Source organism: Nuphar pumila, chromosome 5 (assembly GCF_984573655.1).
Source record: "Nuphar pumila chromosome 5, dmNupPumi1.hap1.1, whole genome shotgun sequence".
NCBI lineage: Eukaryota > Viridiplantae > Streptophyta > Magnoliopsida > Nymphaeales > Nymphaeaceae > Nuphar > Nuphar pumila.
Window position 1 is genome coordinate 120,605,665 of NC_143253.1, and position 18,656 is coordinate 120,624,320.

Here is an 18,656-nt window from a genome sequence, read left to right on the forward strand (position 1 = left end):
TCAGTCCTAGTTGCAATCACATCAATCATAAGAGATGCAAGCCAACGGATAAACATTTAACTAGCATAAGAAGCTAGTTATTACCTAACAGAGAACTGCGCAAGCAGTTTAACCAACTAGGGTAACGCCTCATCAGGCGTGCATAGCTCAACGGGTAACGTACCGAACTACTGAGCTAACAAGCAAGCAATCAATTCACGTCACAACGCGCATATCTCATAATCATGTGTGTGAGTTATATCTTGTCTCATTATGAGCAGGCCGTTGTGGGTACGCACAAGGCAAAAATGTAGAAACAGGCGAAATCGATTCGGGGGTCCATTATGATATGTATTTTATTATACCCCGAATGACTGACTGAGTCTGCTTCCTAAGGGGACGGCCAATGACCAAGAGAGTAAATCCTCAAAGGCAAACAAAGGCCCATGGATGCGCATCCGAACTTCTGCAGAAGTGGCCTGAAATATTTCCCCTAAGCTCCAATGATTGGAGAAGTCAGATCTTTGCCTGTGATTGCCATTAATGACTGTCCATCGGAGTTTTGTACCATCCATCCTCTCTCTTGATGAACCGTCCCGAATGAGCACGATGAGGGGTTTCTTAACCGCCGTCCCATTCTACATGCTCTGGTTTTTCGACCCACTCGAGCATCTTGCCTGTGAAGGCGCATGATTATCATTTATGTGAATTACACGCGCTATTGCGCGTTCGGGGCACCCACACACTTCTCATCCTACTCATCGCAGTATACAACGTATCTGTTCAAAAGTACAACTACGATGAGATGGGTAAGGATTTCTCGCAGGAAATCCCTCAACACTTCTGCTTTACAGAAGTCCACAGTGAACTCATTCTAGTTCCAACTTATTGTGCTCGGATCCTTTAGACAATCACAAACATTTTGCCTATTAAGCGAAAATCAACATAACAGGATTTAGCTTAATGTGTCAATACACGCTTAGAGGTTACTACAAACCTCTCGTCCTGCTCTTCGTAGTTCAAACATATCGTACGTGACTAAGGATACAACTACAAGAGGAGGTACATGGATTCCTCGTAAGAAATCCAATACCTTTACGAAGGAAGGAATGCACTACTATCTTAGTTGGTCTAGAAAGCCTAGAAACTAGGTCTCGCTTCAGAAGTGATGTAACGCCGATCTAGCGATGGCGCAAGTACTTCAATAGGATTCCCGCCCTACTCGTGCACAGGCTCCTAAACAAGGTTATCTGAGTTGTATCGGATAGGCGAACTGACGTTGTAACACACCTTTTCCAAATACATCGATTTGGGAGATCCAGCCGCTATCTCTGCTTCACAAAGCTATACATCTTTGAAAATAGGTTTGCACCTAAGACCATCATCTTTGGAGAACCTAAGTGCATAAGTGTGTGTCGTGTCTCTTAAGACAAGTAAAACGATATACACTATATACTCGAAGCTGCACTCAGGGAGTGCAAGCTGACAAAGGGCAAACCCGTGCATATACTAATACAATAACAAATCAAGAGGCAAGACTCGATGTGCGAAGCTGCACCGCGAGGGTAGAACACTAGAGTACACACGAGGTATAAAATCATACCTCGATCAGGCAACTACGTAAGCAACTCACGAGGTATGAGATCATATACTGACTAAGCAAGTGTAAAGGACACGAGGCATGAGGCTGCACCTCGATTAAACGATAAGCGTAAGCAAGTAAAGGCGCATACGATAGAGATAAGAATACATGCACGAAGTGCAACAACAAAGTAAGAACGAACACATACAAAAAGTTAGTGCAACAGAAGTACGGCGACAACAGGAAAGTAAGGTACGAAAAGCAAAAGCAAGTAGTAAGGCCATGGTGCATAAAGCGCGGGGCAATAAAGGTAAATGCAGAAAGCAGAGTGCGAGAACGTAAAAGAGAACCAAGATTTCATCATGGAGAAAAAGGCATACATATACAAGTAAATGCCATGGCGCAAAGCGCGGGGCAGCAGAAAAGTAAAGTACGAAAAAGTAGAGAGGACAAAGATCGTGAAACCGCATCCTTGAGTTAAAAGACATGAAATGTAAGGGCATGAATTAAAAGCCTAGGCACATATAGCGCAACGACAACAGAAAGGAAAGTGCAAAAAAAGTAAAGAGGACAAGGATCGCGAAACCGCGTCCTTGAATGTAGAGACATACACATATATATTATACGTATACATATATCATCATCTTTTAGTTATCTTTCCTTATTTTAACATTTATTCGTTCATTGTCCTTTTACGCAAGAATCCCCTACCTTAAGGGGTTGCAGGTCGTCGTACGCCTGCAGCGTGGGTAAGCGCAAGCTCGAGCCACTAAGGCGAGCTGGATCCACAATTCAACCTGCGATGCTTGGAACACTAGTATATGTTGGAACGCTAGTATATGTCGTAATATAAACGAGAAGCGGGTTCGATAAGACCTGCAGTGGTACCAGACTCCAAACACGATAGTAGGCAGGAAGCTGAGCTCCTTGCAAGAGAGGGACAGAAGCAGCAAGGCCTCCTGCCTGCAAGAGGCAGATGCAGAAACTCTGCATCCTGCAGACAAGGGTGCCAGAGACAGGGGCCTCAGCCCTGCTTGGCAACAACAGCAAAGGCAGGGAGAAGAGCTCCCTGTCTGCCAAAACAGAGAAGGGCAGGGGAGGGAGCAGAGGCTCCCTGCCACACCTGCCATAACAAGACAAGGGGGAACACCCCCTGTGAGAACATGAATCAGGACAAGGGGCGCAGCCTCCTGCTGGGAACGAGACAGCTGCCCCTGCCGGCAGAAAGAACAAGGCAGGGGAGCTTCACCCCTTGTCGGAGAACAAGCAAGGTGCAAGGGGGCTTTGTCCTCTGCTCGAAAACAGGAAGGCATGGGGAGCCTCACCCCCTACCGACAAAACACAGGAGGCAAGGGCGTCGAACCCGGGAAACACAAAAGCTGGGGGAGCCTCGCCCCCTGCCAGAAAACACAAAAGGGACAAGGGGAGAGGAACCCCCTGTCGACAAGACAAATGGCAGGGGGACAGAGCCCCCTGCCGACACAACAAGAGGGCAGGGGGATAGCGGAGCCCCCCTGCCGACCTAGCAAGGACAGGGGGAACGGAACCCCCTGCCGACAAGAGGTGACGACAGGGGGCTCAGTCCCTCTGTCGACAGACTCCAAAAGGAAGGCATGGGGTTTAGCCCCCTGCCGACAAGGGGCGACGACAGGGGGCTTAGCCCCCGTGTCGATCAACCCCTCACAAAGTAGAAAAAGAAGGGAGAAGGGGTTTTTACCTGGGAAGACCACGACAACGGGGGAGTCGCCGGTGAGCGATGGCGGAACGCGAGCACAGAGAGAGAAGAGGCGTCGGGAACAAGGGTTTACCAGAGGGGAGGAGGCCGAACAGGGTTGGTCGTCGGCAACTCCGATCGCCGGCGGCAGCACGGGATGCTTGCAAGTGGCGACGGGTCAGAAAAGGCGTCGAGGACAGGGGGTCGGTGACGACGGGGAACTCAGGCGACGAGAGTCGAAAACTCCGACGTCGGGGGCTCTGGCGCAACCGACGGTCGGACAAGAGGTAGGCGGCACGATCGCCGACTGCTCTAGTCGCTGGTGGCCACTGAGGAAGGGGAGGAAGCGATGCGTTGCCGGAGCTCGGAGGTTGTCGTCGGCTACGATCGTCGGTTGTCGAAAATCGTCGACGACTGCCGTCGATGTCTACAGCAACCGAGACAAAGGCGGTGGCCGGCGGCGAGTCGCCGGCGTCAGTGGCCGCGGGGAGACAAGACCGTCAGCCGATGGAGGTTCCTGGAGGGCGTGGGAGGTGGTCGGTCGCCGAAGCTCGGAGGCCGCTGGGAGGTCTGCCGAACTCAGAGGGGAGGAGGCGACCGGACGGAGTTGGTCGCCGGCGTCTGCAATCGTCGGCGGCAGCGTGAGAGAGACGAAGCAGAGGAGAGAGAAGGGGCGAGGGTTTTCTACTCCTCGCCCGAGGCGCCTGCGTCTTTTAAAAGATGCAAGTTCTCAAGTCTTCGAGAACTTGGGTCCGGGTCAGGCTCGGGTCCAGTTCGGACCCGGATCTAGGCCCGACACAACAGACCAAACCCTGACATGTGTCCGACACGTGCAGGGCACGTGTCTGACATGTGTATGACACATTTTTTTTCAAGGCTTTACATCCTACCTCCATTAAAAGAATTTCGTCAAAATTTAATGTGAAAGTTATATGCAATGATCGTAGGATCGTAGCCTAAGTTAATCGATGTTAACAAGGATACACAACCTTTGTGTGATCCCAAATACAAACGCCTCTAAAGGGATCAGGACAACACATAATGAGTTCATGAGAAAGGTTCGAAGCCAACAACTTGATCGAACAAATGTATGTGTGAGATTTCGTTAATAACTTGTCTTCACAAGAGTTTGTACGGAGCCACAAGAAAGGAAAAGGGAGCTTAGCAGAAGACTATAAGAATGCTTATTCGTTATCTTCAGGGATGAAGAGACACAACGAGTCATCAAAGAAAAGGGATCTAGTAGAACACCGTAGGAAAGGTTTATTTGTTATCTTCTACTTGATTCGACACGGATGAAGAGATACAACGAGACATTGCTAGTTTACGTTCCTTGAACGGGGTCTTTAAATTATTATCAAGATGTCGTGTGTCGCTCTCACAATTTCTAACAAACTCTTTGTCCTGAATAATCACAATCCATTTCCATCTCTCAAGGCCTTATGCGGCCAACTGCCAACTATCATGACTCACTTAAGGCGTCATTCTTTCTCATAAAAGCCCACCCTTCCATAGAAGGTCCAAAACATGATCAAGATTTGAAATCAATAAAGATCTGATTCGCACATTTGAGTGGCATATAATCATGCTATAGCAGAAAGCCAAATCTATAGATTCATAACTAGCTATACCCATCAATATCAAAAGATCGCCACGGCTCACCATAACTTTTCATGGAAATCAAAATCCACATGAACCCCGCCGGACCTTCTGATCTGGGAAACGTACGACCTCACAAGGAATCACCGCCCTAAATGGTGTACCTGGTCTTGGACAATACACTTCCTCACGTTCACCGTCTTCGCGGCTACCCGCTCTTGGACAATGTATATCCTCACAAAGATTCTACCGCTCTAGCTTGATTACCAGATCTTTGTCATACATACCTTCACAGAGAATCCTTGAGGAACCCGATCCTCAACGGATGCCATAATCAATGTAAATCATTGCGATACACACATCAACACAAATGACAACTCATCGGGTCGACAACCATTAATATGATTAACAAGATCCACGCCAGATCACCTGGTCTGGAAGATGTACGACCTCACGAGGAATTACCGCCCTAGATGGTACACCTGATCTTGGACCATACACTTCCTCACATGAGTTCACCGTCTTTGCAGCTACCCGCTCTTGGATTGTGTACATCCTCACAGAGATTTACCACTCTAGTCGGGTCACCTGATCTTGGTCATACACCCCCCTCGCAGATAATCTATTGGAGATCAGATTCTCAATAGGTACCATACATAGTGAGACATGCATCAATACAATCGACTGTTCAGAACAATTGACCGCTCTCAGGGTCAGAAGCCACCAATATGGGCATAAGCATATATGTCAGCAATATGCATCGTATCACTTCTCATGGCTGAACAAAACACAAAATCACATGTTCTTCCAACAAGGTTCCACGAACCATAATCATATATCAAATTTAAACATTTATCGCATGTTCTGGACATTTCTTATCACGTGGCATGACAATCACATCATATAGAAGATTTACACTACGCAACTCATCATTGCCACAAGAAACATTACATTCCTCAAAAAGACCTCAAAGTATGCGTAATCAAAGCATGAATTCTATGCACATCAAAGCATGAATTCTACACACACATAATACATATATGAATCAACTAAACTTCAACTTACGTAACTCATACGTAATTCAATAAATTCACAGTATTCAAGTTATATGTGCATGTAAGACAATTCAAATCATCACATCATCATAATCACTCATAATTCTTACCTCAAAGCACATCAATCACATCACATCTGACCATTTTCTAGCGTGAAGCTCACACACAAATCTACAAGACATTTTAGTCTAATATCATGATACTCATCAATCATGCTATACAAGGATAATATAATCACACAACCATTCATAATGCGAAACCCCTGCAACACAGCTATGTAGGCGTGATGCATCATCAAAAACTAATTGTTTGTAATCGTGAGGTGTCATTCCTCTAAATAGTCTAAACTAATGATTTGTAGGCGTATAAGTCAACCACATAAAAATTAATCATCTGTAGGCGTAATAAGTCAACTACCCAAAAACTAATCAGTTGTAGGCGTGACATCTCATTTACTCATTTACCTGCATAAGCATCATCATCATTAAGATCCCAGAGACACTAAAGTCATACATAATTCCATTGATAAGCTTTTACTTAACAAAAATACATAACAAAACACACAAAAAGTCTTAAACTAAGACTATCAAAGTATCTATTCGATGTTTTCTATGTGTTTTGTCATAGGAAAGTAGACATAGGTTACTGCTGAGGTTGTTCTTGTTGTTGTTGCTGAGGAGGTTGGGGTGTATCACCCACTCGCTGGAGGTCATCGACCTTCTTCTTGCGACAATCACGAATAAAGTGGCCCATTTTGCCACAATAAAAACAACCACCAGAGTCTCGGGGACATGGCTGTCCATGGTGAACACGATCGCATCTCAAACATTTTGGGTTTAACGGTCGTTGAGGCTCATTTTCTCTGCCTTGCTTCTGTCTTTTAGCAGGTCGACGCTTGTTATCAGCACTATCTTCGACAGACTTTTTGTCGCGACGTTGATTAAAGTGGCATTCTTCAGCAGAATGACCCACATTTCCGCAAAAATTACAATCATCGGGGTCCTGAAGGCATATTGGATCAGACAAAACATGAGAGTTAACACCTCGCTCTGGATTGATGTTCGTGCAAACCAACATATCAACCTTATGATCCAAGTTTTGGACCATCGCTTGAAGTTGCTCAACTGCTCTGGTTAATGCATCTATAGATTTGATCAGCTCATTGAACGACATCTAAGCAAAAACACATTCTTTAATTAAAATAAATGTAGAATAATTTAAGAGAAATAATACTCACAGTGCGATGTAGATGATGGATGATCAAGGGTTACCGCTTTCCCTGTTGCTCTGATACCAAAAGTTGTAAAGGTTTAAAGCTTTGAAATCAATCATTTATCAGAGTTTGAAACAGAAGTTCAGCGGAAGATCAGGTTTAAAATAGCAAATCCCTGGACCTTGGGCGCATTACAACGCAAACTCCCCTTTACAAACCGATTTGCAATTCAAGTATATATTTTTATTGAAATGAAAAGAAAATGAAGTTTTGGTAACACAGTTTTAGTAATCCAGAATTTTAATTAGAAGAGATGCTTTTAAAGACACTTTATACCATATCTATCAAAAGTGTCCTCAGGAGCGCAACGACAGGAAAGGGGTCTCGCCTTGAACGCATTACGACATCGTGCCATCGCAAGCTATATAACTTGTTCACCACCTGCCCATAAAATGGGTCAGTCTCACAACAGACTAGTAGGGGTGCAAAAGACAAGAAGGGACAACGACTGCAATAAGCAAGATGATCGCTAGATCAAGCAAGAAAAGCAAGACTAGTAGATCTAAGCAAACGTACTGTGGAGTAAGCAAAACTCTAGTAAAGCAGAACAACTAAATATAGAATCAGTAAGGAAAACAAGCAACTATAGCACTCCAACTGACTCTATAGGTAAAGAGTAACTCACTCCATCCAACAGTCAAACAAGCAACTGAATAAGACAAGCCTTCATAGCAATGCATACACTACATCGGCAAGTGATTATACTAATCGTAAAGTATAAGTCATTGCATTATAAGCAATTCATAAGCTACTCATGATAAGCAATCATATGGTAGCAGTTATATTACAATATGTAACAACTTATAAGACAAACGGCTACATCAGTCCTAGTTGCAATCACATCAATCATAAGAGATGCAAGCCAACGGATAAACATTTAACTAGCATAAGAAGCTAATTATTACCTAACAGAGAATTGTGCAAGCAGTTTAACCAACTAGGGTAACGCCTCATCAGGCGTGCATAGCTCAACGGGTAATGTACCGAACTACTGAGCTAACAAGCAAGCAATCAATTCACGTCACAACGCGCATATCTCATAATCATGTGTGTGAGTTATATCTTGTCTCATTATGAGCAGGCCGTTGTGGGTACGCACAAGGCAAAAACGTAGAAACAGTCGAAATCGATTCGGGGGTCCATTATGCTATGTAATTTATTATACCCCGAATGACTGACTGAGTCCGCTTCCTAAAGGGACGGCCAGTGACCAAGAGAGTAAATCTCCAATGGCAAACAAAGGCCCATGGATGCGCATCCGAACTTCTGCAGAAGTGGCCTGAAATATTTCCCCTAAGCTCCAATGACTGGGGAAGTCAGATCTTTGCCTGTGATTTCCATTAATGACTGTCCATCAGAGTTTTGTACCATCCATCCTCTCTCTTGATGAACCGTCCCGAATGAGCACGATGGGGGGTTTCTTAACCGCCGTCCCATTCTACATACCCTGGTTTTTCGACCCACTCGAGCTTCTTGCCTGTGAAGGCGCATGATTATCATTTATGTGAATTACACGCGTCATTGCGCGTTCGGGGCAACCACACACCTCTCATCCTACTCACCGCAGTAGGCAACATACCTGTTTAAAAGTACAACTACGATAGGAGGGGTAAGGATTTCTCGCAGGAAATCCCTCAACACTTCTGCTTTACAGAAGTCCACAGTGAACTCATTCTAGTTCCAACTTATCGTGCTTGGGTCCTTTAGACAATCGCAAGCATTTTGCTTATTAAGCGAAAATCAATATAACAGGATTTAGCTTAATGTGTCAATACACGCTTAGAGGTTACTACAAACCTCTTGTCCTGCTTTTCGTAGTTCAAACATATCGTACGTGGCTAAGGATACAACTACAAGAGGAGGTACATGGATTCCTCGTAAGAAATCCAATACCTTTACAAAGGAAGGAAGACGCTACTATCTTAGTTGAACTAGAAAGCCTATAAACTAGCTCTCGCATCAGAAGTCATGTAACGCCGATCTAGCGATGGCGCAAGTACCTCAATAGGATTCTCGCCCTACACGTGCACAGGCTCCTAAACAAGGTTATCTGAGTCGTATCAGATAGGCGAACTGACGTTGTAACACACATTTTTCAAATACATTGATTTGGGAGATCCAACCGCTATCTCTGCTTCACAAAGCTATACATCTTTGAAAATAGGTTTGCACCTAAGACCATCATCTTTGAAGAACCGAAGTGCATAAGTGTGTGTCGTGACTCTTAAGACAAGTAAAACGATATACACTATACACTCGAAACTGCACTCAGGGAGTGCAAGCTGACAAAGGGCAAACCCGTGCACATACTAATACAATGACAAATCAAGTGACAAGACTCGATGTGCGAAGCTGCACCGCGAGTGTAGAACGCTAGAGCTACACACGAGGTATGAAATCATACCTCGATCATCGAAACACACAAGCAGACAACTACGTAAGCAACTCACGAGGTATGAGATCCTATACTGACTAAGTGTAAAGGACACGAGGCATGGGGTTGCACCTCAATTAAACGATAAGCGTAAGCAAGTAAAGGAGCATACGACAGAGATAAGAATACATGCACGAAGTGCAACAACAAAGTAAGGACGAACACATACAAAAAGTAAGTGCAACAGAAAGTACGACGACAACAGGAAAGTAAGGTACGAAGAGCAAAAGTAAGGCCATGGCGCATAAAGCGTGGGGCAATAAAGGTAAATGCAAAAAGCAAAGTGCGAGAACGTAGAAGAGGACCATGATTGCATCCTGGAGAAAAAAGGCATACATATACAAGTAAATGCCATGGCGCAAAGCGCGGGGAAACAGAAAAGTAAAGTACGAAAAAGTAGAGAGGACAATGATCGCGAAACCGCGTCCTTGAGTTAAAAGACATGAAATGTAAGGACATGAATTAAAAGCCTAGGCACATATAGCGCGGCGACAACAGAAAGGAAAGTGCAAGAAAAATAAAGAAGACACGGATCGCGAAACTGTGTCCTTGAATGTAAAGACATATGTATATATATTATATATATACATATATCATCCTCTTTTAATTATCTTTCCTTATTTTAGCATTTATTCGTTCATTGTCTTTTTACACAAGAATCCCCTACCTTAAGGGGTTGCGGGTCCTCGTACGCTTGCGACGTAGGTAAGCGTAAGCTCGAGCCACTAAGGCGAGCTGGATCTACCGTTCAACCTGCGATGCTTGGAACACTAGTATATGTCGTAATATAAATGAGAAGTGGGTTCGGTACGACCTGCAGTGGTACCAGACCCCAAACACGAGAGTAGGCAGGGAGCTCAGCTCCCTGCAGGAGAGGGATAGAGGCAGCAAGGCCTCCTGCCTGTAGGAGGCAGATGTAGGAACTCTGCATCTTGCAGACAAGGATGCCAGAGGCAGGGGCCTCAGCCTTGCTTGGCAACAACAGCAGAGGCAGGGAGCAGCAGAGGATCCCTGCCACACCTGCCATAACAAGACAAGGGGGAACACCCCCTGTCAGAACATGAATCAGGACAGGGGGCGCAGCCCTCTGTTGTGAACGAGACAGGCCCCTGCCGGCAGAAAGAACAAGGCAGGGGGGTAAAGCCCCTTGTCGGAGAACAAGCAAGGTCCAGGGGGCTTTGTTCTCTGCTCGAAAACAGGAAGGCAGGGGGGCTTCGTCCCCTCCTGGGAAACACAAAAGAAGGCAAGGGGGAGCCTCACCCCCTGTCGGAAAAACGCAGGAGGCAGGGGGGCCGAACCCCGTGCCGAGAAGCAACAGGAGAGTAGGGGGCTCCGCCCTCTACCGGGAAACACAAAAGCAGGGGGAGCCTCGCCCCCTGCCAGAAAACACAAAAGGGACAGGCGGAGAGGAATGCTATGTCGACAAGACAAATGGCAAGGGGACGGAGCTCCCTGGCGGCACAACAAGGAGGGCATGGGGAAAGCGGCGCCCCCCTGCCGACAAGAGGCGACGACAGGGGGCTCAGTCCCTCTGTCGACCGACTCCAAAAGGAAGGTAGGGGGTTTAACCCCCTGTCGACAAGAGGCGACAATAGGGGGCTCAGCCCCCCTGTCGATCAACCCCTCACAAAGGAGAAAAAGAAGGGAGATGGGGTTTTTACCTGGGAAGACCACGACAATGGGAGAGTCGTCAGTGAGCGATGCCAGAACGCGAGCACACAGAGAGAAGAGGCGCCGAGAACAAGGATTGCCGAGGGTTTACCAGAGGGGAGGAGGCCGAACGGGGTTGGTCGTCGGCAACTCCGATCGCCAGCGGCAGCACAGGATGCTTGCAAGTGGTGACGGGTCTGGAAAGGCGTCGAAGACAGGGGGTCGGTGACGACGGGGAACTCAGGCGGCGAGAGTCGAAAACTCCGACGTCGGGGGCTCTGGCGCAACCGACGGTCGGACAAGAGGTCGGCGGCGCGATCGCCAGCTGCTCTGGTCGCTGGTGGCCACTGAGGAAGGGGAGGAAGCGATGCGTTGTTGAAGCTCGGAGGTTGTCGTTAGCTACGATCGTCGACTGTCGAAGGTCGCCGACGACTGCTGTCGATGTCTGCAGCAACCATGACAAAGGCGGTGGCCGGCGGCGAGTCGCCGGCGTCGGTGGCCGTAGGGAGACAAGGCCGTCAGCCGATGGAGGTTCCTGGAGGGCGTGGGAGGTGGTCGGTCACCGAAGCTCGGAGGCCGCCGGGAGGCCTGCCGAACTCAGAGGGGAGGAGGCGACCGGACGGAGTTGGTTGCCGACGTCTCCAATCGTTGGCGGCAGCGTGAGAGAGATGGAGTAGAGGAGAGAGAAGGGGCGAGGGTTTTCTACCCCTCGCCCGAGGCGCATGCGTCTTTTAAAAGACGCAGGTTCTCAAGGCTTCGAGAACCCGGGTCCGGGTCAGGCTCGGGTCCGATTCGGGCCCGACACAGCGGACCAAACCCCGACACGTGTCCGACACGTGCAGGGCACGTGTATGACACATTTTTTTTCAAGGCTTTACACACACTCTCTCTCTCTCTCTTTGTGCACTCCGTTCCCCATCCCCACCTTGACTCTCTCTGACACTTTGAACTCTAGGCCTCCGGCGGTACCAGCGACAGTGGTGCACATGCCTTTGCCCTAAGGTTCCCTCTCTCTCTCCACTGGAAACTTTGAGGGATTTTCATCCGCCATTCCGCAGCCTCTTTGGCACATGCCCCTGGCCCTGGTCTCTAGGTCTCCTTCTGCTTTTCAATTCTTTTTTTCTTTTCAAAATGTTTTAAGGGTTTTGATTTTAGGAGTTTTACTTTTTTTTAACATAGTGTATTGTAAGGGTTTAGGTTTTTTATTTAGATATTTTTTGAAATAGCATGAATGTTTAAATTAGGGTTTTGTATATGTGTGTTCTTTTTTTCTAATTAGCATTAAGAATGAATAATGAATGCTTGATTTTTGGTTAGAATATTAGAGCTTTTATTTGATCTTTTTAGCATAAATCTGTGATTTCTTTTAGGGTTGTGGGTATTGATTTGGATTTTTTCAAATAACATGAATATATAATGAAGGTTTTAGGGTTTTTTTTGGTATTTTCTTTTTAATAATAATTAAGCATGATTCCATTAATACATGCTTGATTTTGGTTATCAAACCCTAAATCTTTGATTTTTGTTAGGATTTATGTCTTTTATTTTGGTATTTTAAATGACATATTTTTTAATTAAGGTTTTTTTTTTACTCAATTAGCATATCTATAATGTGATGTTTGTTAGGATTTAAGGTTTTTATTTGGTTTTTTTAGAACAAAGTAAATGTTTAGTTTATGGTTTTAAGGGGTGTGTGTGTTTAATTACCATTAGGCATGAATCCATGAATATTATGTGGTTTGATTTTGGTTAGAATATTAAGTTTTTTTGTTAATTAATCATAAATGTATAATTTATAATGTTTGTAGGGATTAGGGTTTTGGTTTGTTTTTTTTAAATGACATAAATGTTTGGTTATGGTTTAAGGGATTTTCTGTGTTTTTTTTTCAATTATCATTAGGCATGGATATATGAATATTGCAAGTTGTGATTTTGTTTAGAATATTAGTGTTTTTTTATCAGTTAGCATAAATGCATAATTATGTTGTTGGTAGTGACTTCATGCGCAAGATTCAAAGAAAGAAATTGCAGAGGCTTTGAAGAAAATGAAATCAAGAAGGGCAGTTGGCCCAGATGGTATACCTATCGAGGCTTGGAAATGCTTGGGAGAGAAAGGTTTAGAATGGTTGACAAATCTTTTTAACTTGATTTGGCGAACAAATAAGATGCCTAATGAGTGGAGGAAGAGTACTTTGGTGCCTTTATATAAGAATAAGGGTGATATACAAGATTGCACAAATTATCGTGGTATAAAACTCATGAGTCATACTATGAAACTTTGGGAGAGGGTGATTGAGTCTAGGTTGAGGAAGGTTGTCATGATATCGGAGAATCAATTTGGTTTTATGCCTGGAAGATCAACTATGGAAGCTATACATCTTCTTAGACAACTTATTGAAAGATATAGAGAGAGGAACAAAGATTTGCATATGGTTTTTATTGATTTAGAGAAGGCATACGATAGAGTACCTAGGGACGTTCTCTGGTGGACAATGATGAAGAAAGGTGTTTCCGTAAAGTACATTAGTATAATTAAAGATATGTATGAAGGAGTAGTAACCAATGTCCGCACTTGTGGAGGGGTGACAACCAATTTTCCGATAACGGTTGGGTTACATCAAGGATCTGCTTTAAGCCCTTTCCTATTTGCTATAGTGATGGATGAGCTTACGAGATCAATTCAAGAAAATGTGCCGTGGTGTATGTTGTTTGCTGATGATATTGTTTTGATTGATGAGTCTAGAGCTGGGGTTAATGCTAAGTTAGAATTATGGAGACAGACATTGGAAGCAAGAGGTTTTAAGTTGAGTAAGAGTAAGACAGAATACATGGAATGTCGATTTAGTAAGCAACGAAATAGAGATGGGAGTGTAGTGAAGCTTGGTGAGCAAGAAATACCGGTGGATGATTCTTTCAAATATTTGGGATCTATCAATCAAAAGTATGGAGAAATTGATGGAGATGTAAATCATAGGATAAAGGTTGGGTGGATGAAATGGAAGAGTGCAACTGGAGTGTTGTGTGATCGTAGAATGCCATTGCGGTTGAAGGGAAAGTTTTATAGGACGACTATTAGACCCGCTTTACTATATGGTACGGAATGTTGGGCTGCCAAGAGACATCATATTCAAAAAATGAGTGTAGCTGAGATGCGGATGCTTAGATGGATGTGTGGTAATACAATAAAAGATAAGATTCGGAATGAGGAGATACGTAAGAAGGTAGGTGTTGCACCCATTGAAAATAAGATGCGAGAGAATCGTTTACGGTGGTTTGGACATATTCGGCGAAGGCCTAATGATGCTCCAGTTAGAAGGTTGGAGAAATGAGAAAATATATTAGTTAAAAGAGGTCGGGGTAGGCCTAGGAAGACTTGGATGGAGATGATAGGAAAGGATATGAATGCTTTGAACCTCACCGAGGACATGGCATTTGATAGAAATGATTGGAGGAAAAGGATTCTTGTGGAAGACCCAAAATGAATTTCTTTTTTGGTTCATATCGCTGACCCCAATTGTTTTGGGATGAAGGCGTAGTTGTTGTTGTTGTTTGTTGTTGTTGGTAGTGATTAGTTTTGATTTATTTTTTTTAGAATGATATAAATGTTTATTTTAAGTTTTAAGGTTTTTGTGCTTTTTTTAATTACCATTCAACATGAATCCATGAATTGTATGATTTGATTTCGGTTAGAATATTAGGGTTTTTTAATTTAGCATAAATAAACGATTTATGATGTTTGTAGAAAATAGGGTTTTGATTTGGTTATTTGAAACATATTGTTAGTAAGTTTTCTTAAAAAAACATTTTTTAGTAATTATTTTTTGTTTTTTACTTTATGTTTGTTTCCACCCTAGCTTAGAACCCTGGCTCTGCCTCTGGGTGCGGATGCGATGATGCGGCACTTTAAAAGACTTTGGGTGCGGGGAGGATATATATATATATATATATATATATAAAACTGGACTTGGTTAGGATTAACTAAATCTACTTTTGAACAGAATTGGACCTCAGTGTGGTTGACTTCACCTGACACAAAGGAACCTGTGTCCAAGTGTTGCACCCATACGATGCGGATGTGGTGCCCTGTTAAAAGAGTCCGCGTTAGTTCCTGAACTAATTAACATTGATGTTGTCTTTCACGAGGTTATCTTGCTACTGTTATTTAGTCATTTTACCCTGTACCTGCCATTCTTGCTTTTTATATTTGTACATGGATGCTTGGACATTTGTGTTTAATCTACATAAGTTGTCTATAGCTTTTCTGCCTCACTATTTGCTAAATGCCTGTTGTCATTTGATTCAAGTTGTGCAAACCTTTATCCATCTGTGAGCTTGATTAAGCATCCACTCTACCAATTTAATTATATGGAAGTCAAGTTTGAAGTCCAAGTCAAATTTTTTAATTCCATCACTCTTTTTGAGTAAACAACCTACACTATCATTCTTTCTTAAATACAACTTAAGATGATTGTGCAAGTAGGTTATTATCATGGTTGATTCTGATTCTGATGACTTGCTATTCCTGAAGGTGCATTAAAGACGTGCATATGTTGGCCAAATCGTGCCTACCACTGACAGATCAAAGTGGAAGCTTGATTTTTTTGGCAAAAAGCAGGAAGCTTGGCTTGAAGCTAGAAGGAAATCATTTTTCAAAAGTTGGTGTCACGTAGTGGAAGCATGTTCTCATTCCTGTGAAGAACTATTCCTTCAGGAATCATGTTTTTCCATGAAGCATCAATTTTCTATTTTTTATACTTGAAATGATTTAACTATTCAATAATTTATGAATTACTCTTTCTATTTGTTGAAATGTTCTTGTATTTCATCTGTCTATTGCTCCTCACGCCGTAGGAGATTCTTGTTTCAATTTGAAGGAATTCCTGACACTGCTTTGGTATTTCTCCGCATTGCAATCATCCTAAGTCTAGATGCCATCCCCTGCCACTTCTTGCTTCATGTTTCTTATGGCTTTTGCTTCTTATTCTGGCAGTTACAAGTACGTTGTATCTTGGTGCCCCTAATATCCTTGCATGTTGTTAGGGTGTGTATGCATGCTGTGTCGTTTTTAAACTTTGTTCATATTGAAACTTCAATCTACAGAACGACTCTTGCCGGCAAGAAGTTTTTTTTTTCCTTTTTGTTGGTTTCTTTCTCCATGTAGTTCGTCTTTGCCTTTCAACTGGGAACGCGCTAGAACATGAATCACCAAGCCACCTTTATCCCCGTATGCTTCTCTTTTATGCATTTCCTGCTTAAGCAATCATTAAATCATGAAATGTTATCCTCATTTTGACTCGTCTCTTCTAGTTCCTTGCCAGATGATTCTCTGTATTTATTGAAATGTAAATTGTATGAAAATTTGGATTGGCAGTAAGTAACATGGGGAATATGGTGTACCCAAGACTCGGAAGATACTAGCTCCTGCTATGATATATGTCATTCCTGTGCAGATACAAAGCATTGATTTTGGAAGAATGATGCTTTGTATCTGTGCAGGTTTATATCTAAAGGTTCACATAGGAGTTGAAGACCACAGCTGCACCAGTCTGAAGGAACAATTTTAGAATCAATTGTTTGATGCTCCACAAGCTTGTTTCAGTAAGGTCCAAGTTCAGTTTGATGTAATCCAATCTGATCAGCGTGTATTTGCCTGTTTAACCGTCTGGCTATTTTACTCCATTCAACGTGATTGAGTACACGCCTATACTCTTTCATCGGTTGCATCATGACTCTTTTTAAAATAAAGAAAAAAATTGCAAAAATCGGCCTAAGTTTTGACATAATTACAAAATTATCCCTACCCTTTCAGAAATTACAAAAACACGGTTGGGTTATTAAAATATTTTTCAAACATCGGCCTCTTTCACTTTACCATGGTCAATCCATGGTTAGTCATATGGAAATTGCCATATTACGCTTTTCTTTTTACCATTTGACCAAAGGAAACACTGGATTTCTTCCCCCACGCTACCGTTGGTCAAGTGCTTGAGCACCATCTCTTAGCATGGATAGAAATGATTGGAGGAAAAGGATTCATGTGGAAGACCCAAAATGAATTTCTTTTTTGGTTCATATCGCTGACCCCAATTGTTTTGGGATGAAGGCGTAGTTGTTGTTGTTGTTGTTGTTGTATGCACCTGCAATGCACATTACTCTTGCCGGCTAAAGACAAAGACACAGGGAGAAGCAGAAGAAAACCGTCGGAGCCCCCTGCTGGCCGAGCAAACACAGTGACAGGGGGGGCGGATCCCCTATCGCTGTTGCTTAAACAAAGGCAGGGGGCGGAGCTCCGCGGCGGAAAGTACCAGCGGTGCGCCCCCCCTGTTGGTCGAGCAAACACAATGGCAGGCGGAGCAGATCCCCTTGCCGTTGTTGCTTAGACAAGGGCAGGGGGAAGAGCCCCCTGCCGGAAAGTACCAGCAACAGGGGTGCGGGGCCCCCTGCCGGTTGAGCAAACACAACGACAAGTCCGCCTCCTATCGTTGTTGCTTAAACAAGGGCAGAGGGCTCCGCTCCCCTGCCAGAAAATACCAGCGACAGGGGGGCTCCGCCCCCTGTTGACCAAGCAAACACAACGGCAGGGGGGGGCGGATCCCTCTGCCGTTGTTGCTTAAACAAGGGTAGGAGGGCTCCGCCCCCCTGCTAGAAAATACCAGCAGCAGGAGGGCTCCACCCCCTATTGGCCGATCAAGCCAACAGCAAGAGGGTAGATCCCCTTGTCGTTGTTGCTTAAACAAGAGCAGGGGGCCTCCGCCCCCTGCCAGCTGATCAAACACAACGGTAGGGGGGGGGGGGCAGATCCCCCTACCGATGTTGCTTAAATAAGGGCAAGGGGCCTCCGCCCCCTGCTGGAAAATACCAGGGGCAGGAGGGCTTCGGCCCCCTACCAAAAAATACCAACGGCAGGGGGGCGGGTCCCCTGCCGACAGGTTGGAAAGAGGGACAGGGGGGAGGCGCGAGGGTACGAGAGGTGATCTCACCAGCGTGGTCACTGGTGGACTTCGATCAAGTTGCTGGAGGAACAAGTGGTGGGTCGCCGGCGGGGTCGCGGAGGGAAGAAGGGGAGATGGCGTCGGTCGGTGTGGCCGGAGAGGGATGGGCATCAGTTAGTGTGGCCGGAGAGGGAGGCGGTTGCCATAAAGGGGAGAAGGGAAGAGAGGAGGTCGTCGGAGAGGGAGGCGATCGCCGAAAGGGGGAGAAGGGAAGGGCGGAGGCCGCCGAAGAGGGAGGCGATCACCAGAAGGGGGAGAAGGGAGGGCGAGCAATGGGGCGAGAGAAAGGAAAAGAAAGGGAGCTCACATTAGGGATTTAGGGAAAATTTAGCGACGGATTTGCGATGATAAAATTCCGTCGCAAATTTGCGACGGAGT

General features: G+C 44.7%; 1 protein-coding gene across 6 annotated transcripts in view; it reads left to right on the plus strand.

Moving 5' to 3' along the window:
• LOC149838406 (protein CLMP1-like) overlaps window positions 1–16,848 on the plus strand; it is a 32,242-nt gene extending 15,394 nt beyond the window's left edge. For 5 of the 6 annotated variants that reach the window (XM_090006577.1, XM_090006578.1, XM_090006580.1 and 2 more), the window contains one exon: window positions 15,815–16,172. The gene's annotated coding sequence lies outside the window, so the exon portion shown is untranslated. Of the gene's footprint in view, window positions 1–15,814; window positions 16,173–16,782 lie in introns of those variants that run through there. The other variant, XM_090006582.1, reaches the window with a different exon arrangement.
• The last annotated feature ends 1,808 nt before the right edge of the window (window positions 16,849–18,656 follow it).